Source organism: Phyllobates terribilis, unplaced genomic scaffold (assembly GCF_046119375.1).
Source record: "Phyllobates terribilis strain yellow unplaced genomic scaffold, ASM4611937v1 Scaffold_249__1_contigs__length_2872098, whole genome shotgun sequence".
In the NCBI taxonomy this organism is placed as follows: Eukaryota; Metazoa; Chordata; class Amphibia; order Anura; family Dendrobatidae; genus Phyllobates; species Phyllobates terribilis.
In genome coordinates, this window is record NW_027363009.1 from 507035 (window position 1) to 520777 (window position 13743).

General features: G+C 45.1%; 6 non-coding genes across 6 annotated transcripts; all 6 read right to left on the minus strand.

Moving 5' to 3' along the window:
- Nucleotides 1-5920: 5920 nt before the first annotated feature.
- LOC141218602 (U2 spliceosomal RNA) lies at nucleotides 5921-6111 on the minus strand. Its single transcript, XR_012287297.1, has one exon. It is a non-coding gene; the product is annotated as a U2 spliceosomal RNA (small nuclear RNA).
- A 1123-nt stretch (nucleotides 6112-7234) lies between these two features.
- LOC141218092 (U2 spliceosomal RNA) lies at nucleotides 7235-7425 on the minus strand. Its single transcript, XR_012286855.1, has one exon. It is a non-coding gene; the product is annotated as a U2 spliceosomal RNA (small nuclear RNA).
- A 1124-nt stretch (nucleotides 7426-8549) lies between these two features.
- Nucleotides 8550-8740, minus strand: LOC141218604 (U2 spliceosomal RNA). The gene has a single exon (XR_012287299.1). It is a non-coding gene; the product is annotated as a U2 spliceosomal RNA (small nuclear RNA).
- A 1124-nt stretch (nucleotides 8741-9864) lies between these two features.
- On the minus strand, nucleotides 9865-10055 carry LOC141218605 (U2 spliceosomal RNA). The gene has a single exon (XR_012287300.1). It is a non-coding gene; the product is annotated as a U2 spliceosomal RNA (small nuclear RNA).
- A 1120-nt stretch (nucleotides 10056-11175) lies between these two features.
- LOC141218093 (U2 spliceosomal RNA) lies at nucleotides 11176-11366 on the minus strand. The gene has a single exon (XR_012286856.1). It is a non-coding gene; the product is annotated as a U2 spliceosomal RNA (small nuclear RNA).
- Nucleotides 11367-12487: 1121 nt separating this feature from the next.
- On the minus strand, nucleotides 12488-12678 carry LOC141218606 (U2 spliceosomal RNA). The gene has a single exon (XR_012287301.1). It is a non-coding gene; the product is annotated as a U2 spliceosomal RNA (small nuclear RNA).
- Between the last annotated feature and the right edge of the window lie 1065 nt (nucleotides 12679-13743).

Sequence of the window (13743 nt, forward strand, 5' to 3'; positions counted from 1 at the left end):
AAGAATCCCAAATTTCCCCCAGAGTTCTTGTGCAAAGGTGCAGTTCCAAAAAAGGTGCATAACGGTCTCATCACAATGGCAAGAGTCTCTTGGGCATTTTGCCCGTGCCACCAGGCCTCTCCGGTGTTGGAATTCTCTGGTTGGGAGGCACTGGTGGACGGACATCCAGGCAAGGTCTTTATGGACATTGGCGAGGAACTTCCCGAAGACATTCCTCCACACACGTTTGGATCTGTTCCATGAGTAGTTGCAAACTGGGGATGTCTCTTCTTCTCTCCTCAAATGGACAAATAGCTTCTTCCGGTCCAGAAGGATGTCAGCTCCAAGGTCTTTTAAATTATGAGTCTTTGCAACTTTTTCTAAAATAATAAGGTGCTTTGGTGGACACAATAAAACAGGCGCTGATAAGGATGGCCTAAACCATCTCTTAAAGATAAAACCACACGTGTATTTTAAAAACAGGCCAAAAGTACTATCAGACTTAAAAGCTTTAAAACAAAAACAGAAAAAATTTACATATAAAAACAGGCGAAGATCGGGAACATCTTTTCCTCCATTCTGCTTTCTCTTATACATTTCTGATCGTTTAAGCTTTTCCATTTTAGAGCCCCATATAAACATAAAAATACAACGAGTTAGTTTTTTTAGCATTAAGTCAGAGGGAGGATACACCATGGCAATATATAAAATCATAGGTAATAAATCAGATTTAATAACAAGGACTTTCCCTTCGATCGAAAGATTCCTCAGGGTCCAAAAGGAAAGTTTCTTTGCCATTTTATCTTGAACCTCTCCCCAACTCACAAGCCCATCATTATTTGCATCAAATACAACCCCTAAAATTTTCACATTGTCATATTTCACATTAACAGTCGGTAAGTCATTTCTATCCCAGGCACCCATAATCAAACACTCAGTTTTATTAAAATTCATTTTAAAACCAGAAGCTTGACTAAAAAGATTGGTGCACAATACTACTCTCCGGAGTGAAGCAGGATCAGTGCAAATAGCCGTCACGTCATCCATATATCCAAGCACTTTAACCTGAGCCCCTCCCCCTCCTGGGACAGGAACCCCCCGGACTACCTTGTCTTTCCGGATCATGCATAAAAGGGGTTCCATAGCGCAAATAAACAGAATTGGGGATAATGGACATCCCTGCTTCACTCCGGATTCCAGTGGGATAAAATCAGTTAAAAAACCATTGACAGAGATTTGTGAAAACATATTATTATATAAACTCTTAATGCGAGATAAAAACCAGTCTGGGATTGCCATTTGTTTTAAAACTTTAAAAAGATATTCATGAGAAACCCTGTCAAACGCTTTCTCGAAGTCTAGCGCCAACAGGGCCAGCCCTTGATCCCTGTCTTTACTGTACCATATTACGTCTCTGATCGCATTTAGGGTCTCTGTAATACTCCTCCCTGGTACACCACATACTTGTTCGGGTTGTATTAACACATTAATAACAGTTTTAAAACGACATGCAATAATCTTAGCTAAAGCCTTGTAATCCATGTTAAGGAGGGTGATAGGTCTCCAATTTTTGAGGTCGTCCCGAGCGCCCTTCTTCTTGTATATTAAGGACACTATCCCCCTCCTCCATGACTTGGGTAACTTATCACACAAAAAAACCTCTTTAAAAAGTGCTAAAAGATCCTCTTTTAAAATATCCCAAAAGGATAAATAAAATTCCACAGGAAGGCCATCAGCTCCTGGGGCTTTCCCTCTTGAAAAACTTTTAAAAACACTAAAAAGTTCTTCTAAAGTAATATCTTTTGTTAAAAACCCCTGATCTGCAGAATTTAGCCTAAAATCCAGGACATTAAGAGCATCTTGTAAAAACACATTATTAACACTTTTTTTGCTAAAAAGGTTTCTATAAAAATTAAAAGCTACCCTCTTCATACCTTGTATTGTGCTATCTCCATCTAGGCAGGTAATCGTTTCTTTCCTCTCCACCACTTTTTTGAAAAAGAAACGTGTACACTTTTCCCCTTCTTCTAAAAATTGCACCTTAGAATTAAATATTATTTCCTTCCCTTTTTGTTCAAGGTATGACTGTATCTCATTTTTAAGGCTTACAATATCATCATGCACCTCTAAGCCTATCTCTTTGAATTTAAGGAGAGTCTGCAGTCTAGTATTCAAATTTGCATAGCCCTGCTTCTTCTGCCTCGCCTTCCTCTTCCCAGCCCTGATAAAAAAATGTTGGATCTTGTCTTTAATCCCTTCCCACCAGGACAGCATTTTAAAATATGGGGGTTTGAGCTGCCTCCATTGTTGGTACTTTTTGATAAAATCTGACCTTACCAGGGGGTCTTCCAATAGGTGTACCCCCAGGCGCCACAACCCTCTATTCACCTTTAGTTCCCCCTGGTATTCTATCTCTAATTTTAATATGTTATGGTCAGAAAATAAATTAGGAATTAAAACAAAATATACAGGGCTAAAAGTTTCAGATAAAAAGATAAAATCGATCCTGGAGGTCACTCCCCGACCGGACCACGTAAATCCCGGGTCCGTCGGCGATAGCGACCTCCAGGCATCGCGCAACTTAAAATCTGTCTGCAAATTACTTAATAAAAAACATGATTTATCTAATTTACGGATTGGGTCACCTCCTCCTCGGCGCTCATTTACACTGAGGCAATTAAAGTCCCCAGCTACCAAAAGAGGAGATGACCCTACACAGAACAACGGTAAAATCTCAAACAATTGTATCCGCTCTTGTTTATCTGGAGGGGCATACACATTTATAACACGAAAGTTAAAATTATTAAAACATAAATGTACTAATATAGCTCTGCCGGGCACAATCTCAGTGACAGAGGAGATTATAAAAGCATTACCTCGGCAGAGCAGACCCACACCAGCTGATTTATTCTCATTAGAGCCGGACCAAATGGAGGGCCCTAGTTTCCAGTCTTTCTTTAGCTCATTATACCGTAGTCCGTGTTGCAGACCGCATTCCTGTAGGAAACAAATATCAAAGTCTAATGTTTTGAAAAAATCAAAGAGAGCAGCCCTGCGGACAGGGCTCTTTAAAGATCTCACATTGAGTGAGAGACACTTAATAGATGGCATTTGTGTCATGGGGGAGGGGAGTCATCCATTATATCCCCTGCAGACCCCGTCAAGCTCTCGAGTGTTGAGGAGAAGCAGAGAATATTCTGGGGGTCCGAACCGGATATCGGATACCCGGAGGAACCGGGTTGCCATATATCGTCCCTGGCAAGGCACACATCAGGCGAGTCTGGATTAAATGCCGGAGGATCGTCCGCTCTCAACTTTTTGCCACACGGCTCAATCACGTCGCTCGTGCAGTCATCCTCCGCTATTGCTGTGTGGCCTCTCACTTCCTGAAGACTCTCCAGGTCAGACATGAAAACCTCACCATCATTGCCACCTGCTGGACAAAGAACCGTGGTCTGCTGGCACGAGTCCCTAGGTATGTCTGGGGTCTTCGACACAGAGCCCCCCACCGCCAACTCATTGGGGGCGCCCTGCTCCAACACACCAGGGACCATCGACGCAGTGGTCTTCTCCCTGACGGGAGAGTCCCTCTGCTCCGGTCTTTGGGTGGTCCGCCCTCCGCCCTTTTTCTGGGACTTCGCCACAGGAGGCTCTCCACGGGGGAGACCCGACTCCTGCTCCATCCTCTCCGTCTCCTTCCTCGCGCCCTTGACCTTCTCCGCCACCTCCTCTGTTGTGGAAACAGAAGGACGAGGCTCAGGTCCTTTACTGGTCTCCGGAACACGAACTGGTCCTTCCCGTGGCATAGGTCCTCCAGCAGCTTCCGCATATGTTCGGGTCTTGGTCTTCAGTGGGCACTCCCGAAATATATGGCCGTCCACGCCACAAAGGTTGCAAGAATCCTTATGGGGGCAATCCTTAAATAAATGTCCTAGTAGACCACAGTTATTACAACGGAATGCCTTGGACTCTGCACAATTGCTCTGGACATGCCCCATTTTCCCACAATTTCGACAGTACATAGGCATGCCAGCATAAAATAAATACCCCCGACTTTTCCCGATAGTGATAGTAGAGGGGGGGTGATGTGTTCCTCCATAGCCCTGGGGATCCTTCCGCAACCGCACAAGAAACCTCCGCTTCCCACCCCAGAAGCCAACAGAGTTCTTCACAGGCCCAATGTATCTCACCTCATCACAGTGACGGCTCAAACAGGTTTGGATGTCCTGCCTCTCCACAAAAGGGTTGGGAAAATACGTTGTTATTTGTACCTCCTCCTGGACGAAAAGCAGGGAAAACACCAGGCCATCCATCTCATCTCTCCAACCATGCTCGTTCACCTTCTGGACCAACTGTTGGCAGCATCCTTGGTTCTTAAAAGTGATGGTATAAATACCTTTGAGTTCATTGTCCTGGAAGCAAAAGATGTCATCTCTGTCGAACTCCAGGATCCCAAGGAGGATGGTATTGCAGACGAAGCGGATACCTTTCTGCTCTCTGAAACTTTCCAAGACCTCGATACGGATTGTGTTCCTCATCCGGGGCTCTCCCGATGCAAAAGAAATTGTAGCAGGCATCCTTCCACGAAAGCGTACCAACTACAGAAGAAAAGAAAAAAGGCGTGAGCCTTTTTAAGGGATCGCAACACGTTGTAAGGGGACTAAGCCAGCTCCCTAATAGCAGCAGGGGGGTGAAGCCCCACTGTAAGGTGGGACGATCCCCCCAGGCCAAGGAGCCGGGTACCCCAAACACCTATCAGCCAAGACCAGATGCAATGCCTAAACACCACACCCAATCTTAGCCAAAAGGCCGAGAAGCGATAACCAGAATTGGTTTCCGACTACGGTGCCACCCAAGGATTCTGAAAAGTCCATTTGTGGAGATGGCCACCTGGACTCCCGTTAAGAAGACATGCTGTCAACCTCTAGATCCCTCACATGCCTGCACTTTTCGGCTTGCTGCTGCTGCAATCCATGCGTTTTAGATCTGCATAACTCCACCTCTTTTAGCACAGTACCCTCAACCCCCGGCTGTTCCCACCCGCCTCAACACCGTTGGAAGGGAGGAGAACCAATTAAGGCGGGGGGGGGGTGGAACGAGCAGCTGTCTACCCTTAGCAGGAGGGTTGCTGATTAATTACCTCTCCTGCTGCTGCTGCTGCTGGCTGTCCAGCAGCAGATTGAAGGTGGCTGCTGCTGTGCGCAGGTATATAAAGGCTCAGTGCCTATTATGACACGCGCAGCCAGCGTTCCATTGCCACATTCCGTCTACTGCAGGCGGGATACCTGGATGGCTGAATGTCACTGAGAAGCTCACAGAGACCGCCATAAGCAACAGTTTAAAAGAATGCCACAGACTAATCAACCAAACTTTTTGGGTTGGTTTCTCTTTTATAGTCTGCAGGCATTAAATGAAAGAAGTCAGTGTTCCAGCAGAGGGAGACAACGTTTCAGAAAAGGCATTGTAGCAAACCAAAAAAGAAATTTTAAGCGCAGCAGAGTAACCAGCTCACATACCTGTTAGCTCAGGTGAGTTTAAAAGGCTGCTGTTGATAACAAGGGCATTTGCTAAATAGATGGTGTGTGTGCAACAATATACTGAAAGGTCAATTATATTGTGCAGCTTATCTCACCACCTGTAGTTATTTAGGTGAAAGCTCCAAAATGCTTGCCTAATATGTCTGTTTATCCAAAAGGAAGTATAGAGGGAGAGCTAGATAGATAGCATTGCATTACATTACATTACATGGCAATGCAATGCACAGTTGCTGAAGTTGAACCAAAATGAGCTTGTCATCTGGCTTCTGCAACTTTTAACATGAAAAATCCAATGAGGAGAAGAAAAGCAAAGCCAAAGAGTCCATCCCAAAATCCGACAAACAAGCAAAATGAACAAAAAGCATTGAATTCAATTCTTTCTGATTTTAGAAACTGCATTAAAGAAGGGGTGCACCGGTCCTGGAGATACTGCAATACCAGGTCAATGCGTGGAGTGGACAGAGCAAGCTCTTTTTCCATCTCCCTGTTCTAAAAATCCATTTAATATATGGTCCCCAGATAGGGGACGTATCAGATATTAAACTGATAAGAACAGATACTACACTTGATCTTAGCCAAAAGGCCGAGAAGCGATAACCAGAATTGGTTTCCGACTACGGTGCCACCCAAGGATTCTGAAAAGTCCATTTGTGGAGATGGCCACCTGGACTCCCGTTAAGAAGACATGCTGTCAACCTCTAGATCCCTCACATGCCTGCACTTTTCGGCTTGCTGCTGCTGCAATCCACGCGTTTTAGATCTGCATAACTCCACCTCTTTTAGCACAGTACCCTCAACCCCCGGCTGTTCCCACCCGCCTCAACACCGGTGGAAGGGAGGAGAACCAATTAAGGCGGGGGGGGGAGGGTGGAACGAGCAGCTGTCTACCCTTAGCAGGAGGGTTGCTGATTAATTACCTCTCCTGCTGCTGCTGCTGCTGGCTGTCCAGCAGCAGACTGAAGGTGGCTGCTGCTGTGCGCAGGTATATAAAGGCTCAGAGCCTATTATGACACGCGCAGCCAGCGTTCCATTGCCACATTCCGTCTACTGCAGGCGGGATACCTGGATGGCTGAATGTCACTGAGAAGCTCACAGAGACCGCCATAAGCAACAGTTTAAAAGAATGCCACAGACTAATCAACCAAACTTTTTGGGTTGGTTTCTCTTTTATAGTCTGCAGGCATTAAATGAAAGAAGTCAGTGTTCCAGCAGAGGGAGACAACGTTTCAGAAAAGGCATTGTAGCAAACCAAAAAAGAAATTTTAAGCGCAGCAGAGTAACCAGCTCACATACCTGTTAGCTCAGGTGAGTTTAAAAGGCTGCTGTTGATAACAAGGGCATTTGCTAAATAGATGGTGTGTGTGCAACAATATACTGAAAGGTCAATTATATTGTGCAGCTTATCTCACCACCTGTAGTTATTTAGGTGAAAGCTCCAAAATGCTTGCCTAATATGTCTGTTTATCCAAAAGGAAGTATAGAGGGAGAGCTAGATAGATAGCATTGCATTACATTACATTACATGGCAATGCAATGCACAGTTGCTGAAGTTGAACCAAAATGAGCTTGTCATCTGGCTTCTGCAACTTTTAACATGAAAAATCCAATGAGGAGAAGAAAAGCAAAGCCAAAGAGTCCATCCCAAAATCCGACAAACAAGCAAAATGAACAAGAAGCATTGAATTCAATTCTTTCTGATTTTAGAAACTGCATTAAAGAAGGGGTGCACCGGTCCTGGAGATACTGCAATACCAGGTCAATGCGTGGAGTGGACAGAGCAAGCTCTTTTTCCATCTCCCTGTTCTAAAAATCCATTTAATATATGGTCCCCAGATAGGGGACGTATCAGATATTAAACTGATAAGAACAGATACTACACTTGATCTTAGCCAAAAGGCCGAGAAGTGATAACCAGAATTGGTTTCCGACTACGGTGCCACCCAAGGATTCTGAAAAGTCCATTTGTGGAGATGGCCACCTGGACTCCCGTTAAGAAGACATGCTGTCAACCTCTAGATCCCTCACATGCCTGCACTTTTCGGCTTGCTGCTGCTGCAATCCACGCGTTTTAGATCTGCATAACTCAACCTCTTTTAGCACAGTACCCTCAACCCCCGGCTGTTCCCACCCGCCTCAACACCGTTGGAAGGGAGGAGAACCAATTAAGGCGGGGGGGGGGGGGGTGGAACGAGCAGCTGTCTACCCTTAGCAGGAGGGTTGCTGATTAATTACCTCTCCTGCTGCTGCTGCTGCTGGCTGTCCAGCAGCAGACTGAAGGTGGCTGCTGCTGTGCGCAGGTATATAAAGGCTCAGAGCCTATTATGACACGCGCAGCCAGCGTTCCATTGCCACATTCCGTCTACTGCAGGCGGGATACCTGGATGGCTGAATGTCACTGAGAAGCTCACAGAGACCGCCATAAGCAACAGTTTAAAAGAATGCCACAGACTAATCAACCAAACTTTTTGGGTTGGTTTCTCTTTTATAGTCTGCAGGCATTAAATGAAAGAAGTCAGTGTTCCAGCAGAGGGAGACAACGTTTCAGAAAAGGCATTGTAGCAAACCAAAAAAGAAATTTTAAGCGCAGCAGAGTAACCAGCTCACATACCTGTTAGCTCAGGTGAGTTTAAAAGGCTGCTGTTGATAACAAGGGCATTTGCTAAATAGATGGTGTGTGTGCAACAATATACTGAAAGGTCAATTATATTGTGCAGCTTATCTCACCACCTGTAGTTATTTAGGTGAAAGCTCCAAAATGCTTGCCTAATATGTCTGTTTATCCAAAAGGAAGTATAGAGGGAGAGCTAGATAGATAGCATTGCATTACATTACATTACATGGCAATGCAATGCACAGTTGCTGAAGTTGAACCAAAATGAGCTTGTCATCTGGCTTCTGCAACTTTTAACATGAAAAATCCAATGAGGAGAAGAAAAGCAAAGCCAAAGAGTCCATCCCAAAATCCGACAAACAAGCAAAATGAACAAAAAGCATTGAATTCAATTCTTTCTGATTTTAGAAACTGCATTAAAGAAGGGGTGCACCGGTCCTGGAGATACTGCAATACCAGGTCAATGCGTGGAGTGGACAGAGCAAGCTCTTTTTCCATCTCCCTGTTCTAAAAATCCATTTAATATATGGTCCCCAGATAGGGGACGTATCAGATATTAAACTGATAAGAACAGATACTACACTTGATCTTAGCCAAAAGGCCGAGAAGCGATAACCAGAATTGGTTTCCGACTACGGTGCCACCCAAGGATTCTGAAAAGTCCATTTGTGGAGATGGCCACCTGGACTCCCGTTAAGAAGACATGCTGTCAACCTCTAGATCCCTCACATGCCTGCACTTTTCGGCTTGCTGCTGCTGCAATCCACGCGTTTTAGATCTGCATAACTCCACCTCTTTTAGCACAGTACCCTCAACCCCCGGCTGTTCCCACCCGCCTCAACACCGGTGGAAGGGAGGAGAACCAATTAAGGCGGGGGGGGGGAGGGTGGAACGAGCAGCTGTCTACCCTTAGCAGGAGGGTTGCTGATTAATTACCTCTCCTGCTGCTGCTGCTGCTGGCTGTCCAGCAGCAGACTGAAGGTGGCTGCTGCTGTGCGCAGGTATATAAAGGCTCAGAGCCTATTATGACACGCGCAGCCAGCGTTCCATTGCCACATTCCGTCTACTGCAGGCGGGATACCTGGATGGCTGAATGTCACTGAGAAGCTCACAGAGACCGCCATAAGCAACAGTTTAAAAGAATGCCACAGACTAATCAACCAAACTTTTTGGGTTGGTTTCTCTTTTATAGTCTGCAGGCATTAAATGAAAGAAGTCAGTGTTCCAGCAGAGGGAGACAACGTTTCAGAAAAGGCATTGTAGCAAACCAAAAAAGAAATTTTAAGCGCAGCAGAGTAACCAGCTCACATACCTGTTAGCTCAGGTGAGTTTAAAAGGCTGCTGTTGATAACAAGGGCATTTGCTAAATAGATGGTGTGTGTGCAACAATATACTGAAAGGTCAATTATATTGTGCAGCTTATCTCACCACCTGTAGTTATTTAGGTGAAAGCTCCAAAATGCTTGCCTAATATGTCTGTTTATCCAAAAGGAAGTATAGAGGGAGAGCTAGATAGATAGCATTGCATTACATTACATTACATGGCAATGCAATGCACAGTTGCTGAAGTTGAACCAAAATGAGCTTGTCATCTGGCTTCTGCAACTTTTAACATGAAAAATCCAATGAGGAGAAGAAAAGCAAAGCCAAAGAGTCCATCCCAAAATCCGACAAACAAGCAAAATGAACAAAAAGCATTGAATTCAATTCTTTCTGATTTTAGAAACTGCATTAAAGAAGGGGTGCACCGGTCCTGGAGATACTGCAATACCAGGTCAATGCGTGGAGTGGACAGAGCAAGCTCTTTTTCCATCTCCCTGTTCTAAAAATCCATTTAATATATGGTCCCCAGATAGGGGACGTATCAGATATTAAACTGATAAGAACAGATACTACACTTGATCTTAGCCAAAAGGCCGAGAAGCGATAACCAGAATTGGTTTCCGACTACGGTGCCACCCAAGGATTCTGAAAAGTCCATTTGTGGAGATGGCCACCTGGACTCCCGTTAAGAAGACATGCTGTCAACCTCTAGATCCCTCACATGCCTGCACTTTTCGGCTTGCTGCTGCTGCAATCCACGCGTTTTAGATCTGCATAACTCCACCTCTTTTAGCACAGTACCCTCAACCCCCGGCTGTTCCCACCCGCCTCAACACCGTTGGAAGGGAGGAGAACCAATTAAGGCGGGGGGGGGGTGGAACGAGCAGCTGTCTACCCTTAGCAGGAGGGTTGCTGATTAATTACCTCTCCTGCTGCTGCTGCTGCTGGCTGTCCAGCAGCAGACTGAAGGTGGCTGCTGCTGTGCGCAGGTATATAAAGGCTCAGAGCCTATTATGACACGCGCAGCCAGCGTTCCATTGCCACATTCCGTCTACTGCAGGCGGGATACCTGGATGGCTGAATGTCACTGAGAAGCTCACAGAGACCGCCATAAGCAACAGTTTAAAAGAATGCCACAGACTAATCAACCAAACTTTTTGGGTTGGTTTCTCTTTTATAGTCTGCAGGCATTAAATGAAAGAAGTCAGTGTTCCAGCAGAGGGAGACCATGTTTCAGAAAAGGCATTGTAGCAAACCAAAAAAGAAATTTTAAGCGCAGCAGAGTAACCAGCTCACATACCTGTTAGCTCAGGTGAGTTTAAAAGGCTGCTGTTGATAACAAGGGCATTTGCTAAATAGATGGTGTGTGTGCAACAATATACTGAAAGGTCAATTATATTGTGCAGCTTATCTCACCACCTGTAGTTATTTAGGTGAAAGCTCCAAAATGCTTGCCTAATATGTCTGTTTATCCAAAAGGAAGTATAGAGGGAGAGCTAGATAGATAGCATTGCATTACATTACATTACATGGCAATGCAATGCACAGTTGCTGAAGTTGAACCAAAATGAGCTTGTCATCTGGCTTCTGCAACTTTTAACATGAAAAATCCAATGAGGAGAAGAAAAGCAAAGCCAAAGAGTCCATCCCAAAATCCGACAAACAAGCAAAATGAACAAAAAGCATTGAATTCAATTCTTTCTGATTTTAGAAACTGCATTAAAGAAGGGGTGCACCGGTCCTGGAGATACTGCAATACCAGGTCAATGCGTGGAGTGGACAGAGCAAGCTCTTTTTCCATCTCCCTGTTCTAAAAATCCATTTAATATATGGTCCCCAGATAGGGGACGTATCAGATATTAAACTGATAAGAACAGATACTACACTTGATCTTAGCCAAAAGGCCGAGAAGTGATAACCAGAATTGGTTTCCGACTACGGTGCCACCCAAGGATTCTGAAAAGTCCATTTGTGGAGATGGCCACCTGGACTCCCGTTAAGAAGACATGCTGTCAACCTCTAGATCCCTCACATGCCTGCACTTTTCGGCTTGCTGCTGCTGCAATCCACGCGTTTTAGATCTGCATAACTCAACCTCTTTTAGCACAGTACCCTCAACCCCCGGCTGTTCCCACCCGCCTCAACACCGTTGGAAGGGAGGAGAACCAATTAAGGCGGGGGGGGGGGTGGAACGAGCAGCTGTCTACCCTTAGCAGGAGGGTTGCTGATTAATTACCTCTCCTGCTGCTGCTGCTGCTGGCTGTCCAGCAGCAGACTGAAGGTGGCTGCTGCTGTGCGCAGGTATATAAAGGCTCAGAGCCTATTATGACACGCGCAGCCAGCGTTCCATTGCCACATTCCGTCTACTGCAGGCGGGATACCTGGATGGCTGAATGTCACTGAGAAGCTCACAGAGACCGCCATAAGCAGCAGTTTAAAAGAATGCCACAGACTAATCAACCAAACTTTTTGGGTTGGTTTCTCTTTTATAGTCTGCAGGCATTAAATGAAAGAAGTCAGTGTTCCAGCAGAGGGAGACAACGTTTCAGAAAAGGCATTGTAGCAAACCAAAAAAGAAATTTTAAGCGCAGCAGAGTAACCAGCTCACATACCTGTTAGCTCAGGTGAGTTTAAAAGGCTGCTGTTGATAACAAGGGCATTTGCTAAATAGATGGTGTGTGTGCAACAATATACTGAAAGGTCAATTATATTGTGCAGCTTATCTCACCACCTGTAGTTATTTAGGTGAAAGCTCCAAAATGCTTGCCTAATATGTCTGTTTATCCAAAAGGAAGTATAGAGGGAGAGCTAGATAGATAGCATTGCATTACATTACATTACATGGCAATGCAATGCACAGTTGCTGAAGTTGAACCAAAATGAGCTTGTCATCTGGCTTCTGCAACTTTTAACATGAAAAATCCAATGAGGAGAAGAAAAGCAAAGCCAAAGAGTCCATCCCAAAATCCGACAAACAAGCAAAATGAACAAAAAGCATTGAATTCAATTCTTTCTGATTTTAGAAACTGCATTAAAGAAGGGGTGCACCGGTCCTGGAGATACTGCAATACCAGGTCAATGCGTGGAGTGGACAGAGCAAGCTCTTTTTCCATCTCCCTGTTCTAAAAATCCATTTAATATATGGTCCCCAGATAGGGGACGTATCAGATATTAAACTGATAAGAACAGATACTACACTTGATCTTAGCCAAAAGGCCGAGAAGCGATAACCAGAATTGGTTTCCGACTACGGTGCCACCCAAGGATTCTGAAAAGTCCATTTGTGGAGATGGCCACCTGGACTCCCGTTAAGAAGACATGCTGTCAACCTCTAGATCCCTCACATGCCTGCACTTTTCGGCTTGCTGCTGCTGCAATCCACGCGTTTTAGATCTGCATAACTCCACCTCTTTTAGCACAGTACCCTCAACCCCCGGCTGTTCCCACCCGCCTCAACACCGTTGGAAGGGAGGAGAACCAATTAAGGCGGGGGGGGGGTGGAACGAGCAGCTGTCTACCCTTAGCAGGAGGGTTGCTGATTAATTACCTCTCCTGCTGCTGCTGCTGCTGGCTGTCCAGCAGCAGACTGAAGGTGGCTGCTGCTGTGCGCAGGTATATAAAGGCTCAGAGCCTATTATGACACGCGCAGCCAGCGTTCCATTGCCACATTCCGTCTACTGCAGGCGGGATACCTGGATGGCTGAATGTCACTGAGAAGCTCACAGAGACCGCCATAAGCAACAGTTTAAAAGAATGCCACAGACTAATCAACCAAACTTTTTGGGTTGGTTTCTCTTTTATAGTCTGCAGGCATTAAAAGAAAGAAGTCAGTGTTCCAGCAGAGGGAGACAACGTTTCAGAAAAGGCATTGTAGCAAACCAAAAAAGAAATTTTAAGCGCAGCAGAGTAACCAGCTCACATACCTGTTAGCTCAGGTGAGTTTAAAAGGCTGCTGTTGATAACAAGGGCATTTGCTAAATAGATGGTGTGTGTGCAACAATATACTGAAAGGTCAATTATATTGTGCAGCTTATCTCACCACCTGTAGTTATTTAGGTGAAAGCTCCAAAATGCTTGCCTAATATGTCTGTTTATCCAAAAGGAAGTATAGAGGGAGAGCTAGATAGATAGCATTGCATTACATTACATTACATGGCAATGCAATGCACAGTTGCTGAAGTTGAACCAAAATGAGCTTGTCATCTGGCTTCTGCAACTTTTAACATGAAAAATCCAATGAGGAGAAGAAAAGCAAAGCCAAAGAGTCCATCCCAAAATCCGACAAACAAGCAA